At 53.5% G+C, this 3,947-nt stretch overlaps 1 protein-coding gene across 2 annotated transcripts in view; it reads left to right on the plus strand.

Annotated features, from left to right (window-relative positions):
- Positions 1 to 2,056: 2,056 nt before the first annotated feature.
- Ppara (peroxisome proliferator-activated receptor alpha) overlaps positions 2,057 to 3,947 on the plus strand; it is a 53,703-nt gene continuing 51,812 nt past the window's right edge. For both annotated transcript variants that reach the window (XM_013025743.1, XM_013025745.1), the window contains exon 1: positions 2,057 to 2,125. The gene's annotated coding sequence lies outside the window, so the exon portion shown is untranslated. The remainder of the gene's footprint in view (positions 2,126 to 3,947) is intronic.

The following is a 3,947-nucleotide window of genomic DNA, read 5'->3' on the forward strand; positions in this document are numbered from 1 at the left end:
CTGTTTTAAAGCCCCTCTCTCTCCCTGTGGCCAGGGTCCACCCTGAGACCCCAGTGGATGTCCACAACTCAGCCTCATAGACACTGGGTATAGGTACCGTTTTATTTCTTTTTCTCCTCTACATGATAAAGTTTAACTTATAAATTAGGCCTGAGAAGAGATGAGTAACAACTAATAACAATACAGAACAAAGAGAGCAACGCACGCTATTAGAAGCTACGTAAAACAGTTTATTTCTGCCATTTTCCATTTCCTATTTGGGGAGCAACGTGGACCACAGGTGCCTCAAACCACAGAATGTGAGACGCGAGTAACAGGGGCTCCTGGATCTGCTTGCGCACGGCCCCCCCCACCCCGCCCACTCGAGGCAGTGCATCAGGGGCAGGCCTCGTCCAGACCACAGCCAACCTCCGCCGGGACCACATCATCTACCCATCACACCTGAGGTGAGCTTCCCCAGCCCCCAGCAGGTCACACTGGGTCAGAAGCTCCAAGTCCCTGCTGCAGGCTAGACAAAAGACACCCAGGAGCCACGCGCTGATGCTCACACCTATAATCCTAGCTACTCAAGAGGCTGAGATCTGAGGATTGTGGTTCGAGGTCAGCCCAGGCAGACAAATCCATGCAACTCTTATCTCCAGTTAACCACCAAAAAGCTGGGAATCGAGCTTTGGCTCAAGTAATAAAGAACTGGCCTTGGGGGAAAAGAAAAGGCTCAGTGCATAGGCCCTGAGTGCAAACCCCAGTAGTAGCAGCAAAACAACAACAAAACAACAAGTGACACCCATGACCCAGTGCCAGGGCCTGAAGTCTCATCCCCTGGGGATGTGGTAGGGAGCTCCCATGTCTGTCCTTTGGGTGGACTGCCAGGGAGGAGCAGCGATGATTGGGGGATTGCTTCAGCCTTCTGGAGAACGCTAGAAACCTAGCACACCTGGCAGGCCCAGCATGAGCAAGGCCACTCTGCAAACCTCAGACTGAGACAGGTTAATTATCAGGGAGGTAGAGTGCCCATGACAACAGCAGTTTCTGGGCCTGCAGAACGTTCCAGATTCGACAGACCTAGAAAGTGTAGCTTCACCCACCAGCATTGCCTGGATTATAGGTACTAGTTAACAGGAACCTCGTGTGTGTGTGTGTGTGTGTGTGTGTGTGTGTGTGTGTGTGTACACATGCATGTGCACGTGCACAGGCGTGCACACCAGGGCTTGAATGCAGGGGCTTACACTCTTGTTTTTTTTTTTTTTTCCTCAAGGCTAGCACTCAACCATTTAAGGAACATTTGCACTTCTGAATTTTTGGTTAAATTGAAGAATCTCAAGGACTTTTCTGCCTGGCTGATTTTCAAACCCCGATCCTCAGACCTCAGCCTCCTGAATAGCTGTGTGATTACCGGTGTGAGCCACCAGTGCTTGGCTTAACACAAACCTCATCATTTGCTGCTAATCTGATGGAGTTTACGGTCCACAGCAGGCTCCTTCCAGCCCTGGGAACACACACAGACTTCCAGAAAGCCCCAAGGTCCAGCCTGGCCAGAGCCTGCCCGTCCTGAACCTTCCCACCCTCCTCTTAGCTTGGCGACTCTCTCCTGTCCTGGCTTTGGAGTATGGTGCTGCCAGCCCCAGGAGCAGGAGCCTCTCTGAGCGCTCTGCTCCTACGTCTGCCAAAGGCTGAGGTGTCAGGCCAGCAAGCGGCTCCTGTCCCCGCCAGCTGGCCGTTGGGTGCCTGCTTCCTCTAGGAGACCTTGGCCCTTAATTTCCTCATCTGTAAAATGGGAGTTAGCTCTCCAGGCCTGAGTTATTGTGAGTGTTGTGCTTTCGTGTAAACATACTTAGTCGCCTGGCCTGGGGGGTTTTGATGCCATGCCCGGGCGGCAGCCAAGTTCATGCTCACAGCCGGCCCCCACTCAGGTCTGGCCACAAGGCCATCAGCAAATACCTCCTCCTGCCCCGTGGACTTTTACCACCTGACCCGTGGGCACACTTCCAGATCAGAGGCCACGGCCCCGGTGGTGATACCGGGACACACAAACTTCAGCTGGACAGACTACAGATCAGCAGAGGGTAAGCCGGTGACCCTTGGAGGCCGAGGACAGTTCCTGGAAAAGGCTTACCTCAGCTACAAGGTAAACAGACAGCCAGATAGCCAGGCCTGGACCCCAGACCCATGGGGAGACAAGGAGAGACAGTCTCATTCTCTTCCCTCCCTCCCTCCTGCCTTCTCCTCCCTCCCTTCCTCCTTCCCTGCTTCCCTCCCTCCCCCTCTCCCTCCCTCCCTTCCTTCCGGCCAGTGTTAGGGCTTGAACTCTGGGCCTGTGTGCTGTCCCTTAGCTTTTTCACTCAAGGCTGCCACTTGAGTCACAGCTCCACTCCTGGCTTTTTGCTGGTTAATCAGAGATATGATTCTGATGGACTTTCCTACCTGCGCTGAACCATGATCCTCAGATCTCAGCCTCCCGAAGTAGCTAGGGTTACATCATGAGCCACCTGTGCTTTCTAACTACAGGTGGCCTTCTCCAGGTATTCCCGCCCCCTCCTCCAAGTGTCCCAGCTTCTTCACCGTCTTGGCATCTGTGGCTGGGTACGCAGGTGCATGCATTCAGCAATGGCTCAGATTCTCCTGGTACAGCTGGGGCCTGCCTGGGCCTCAGCGACTTCATTCTTTTCAGTAATGTGAGCACATTAATAGTTACCTCTTAGAGTTTCTTCAAGCTGGAAAATGTGGAAAGGGGCCCAAGAAAGCATGAAAGTTGTGACCTAAGATACAAGTGCCCCCAAAGCTTCTAGTAGTTACTAAGATGTCAAAGAGGGACTCAACCATTTTGTGTGAAGCCAGTACACAGTGTTCTCCCTTCTTCCCTCCCCCCTCCTAACCCCCTCCTTCTTTTCCTTCCTCCCTCTGTTTCTCATCTTGTCATAGCTGGTGCCCCACCCCTTGAGCCATACTTCCGCATCCAGCGTTTTGCAGGTTGAGATGAGAGTTTCTGGGATTTGTGTATTGGGTCTGGAATTGCACTTTGCAGACCACAGCCTTCTGAGATTACAGTCATGAGCCACCAGAGCCTGACTTTGGTTTGGGTTGTTGTTTTGTTTGCTTGTTGGCAGCAGTAGCACTTGAATCCAGTGCCTTACACTTGTTTGGCGAGTTCTCTACAGCTTGAACCATACTCTCAGTCCTCCAGAAAGGTTTTTGAGAGCACCGACTTGTCCCCAGAACTATAGATCTGTACTTGGGACCTGCATGGGCGGTGTCTCTGATCCATCATGAGTGCCCTTTGCTCTGCTTCCCTCCTGCTGGGTGTGTGAACAGGCCATTCACCTCTCCTCTGAAAGTGGTTTTCCCAAGTGCCCACCCACTGTCCCCTGGGGTGGCCAACACAAAGTCATTTGTGACACCGTAAGAGAAAAGTCCTGAGTCTCCCTCGGGCCTAGACGATGCTTGTGAAAGCTTTGTCCAAAAGTGGCACTTGGTGAAAGATACAATCTCCTCTTCCTAAAACCGTGGGAGCCCAGAGAAACGCCAAGGATCACCCCTTCCCTGTTGGCTGACCCCTGTACACCCTTGTTCCTAATTTTTAAAAAAAATCCCTCAAATCTCTGTAATTGCTTGGCTGTATCTGGGGTGATGGCAGATCAGTGCACTCAGACGCTGGGACCTGGATAGCCGAGGGGAATGTGGCCCCTCTGGGCAGCCCCTGGCCACACCCTTCCCTGGCTTCTCTACCACATCTACTACTGGCCGGATAAATAAATGCTGCTGCTGCTGTCCGACCCCGGAAAGATAGAGCCGGGACCCAAGCGCGGGGGCTGCTCTGCAAACTCGGAAACACAGCACAACTATCAGCCAGCGCAAGCCACCAACGCGGGGCTTATCACTGGGCAAGTGGACGGGAGCCGGGCGCGCGGGGAGCTCCGGCCGGGGAGCCAGCCCAGCGCCCGCCCCGGGCT

This window comes from Dipodomys ordii, unplaced genomic scaffold (assembly GCF_000151885.1).
Source record: "Dipodomys ordii isolate 6190 unplaced genomic scaffold, Dord_2.0 Scaffold87, whole genome shotgun sequence".
In the NCBI taxonomy this organism is placed as follows: domain Eukaryota; kingdom Metazoa; phylum Chordata; class Mammalia; order Rodentia; family Heteromyidae; genus Dipodomys; species Dipodomys ordii.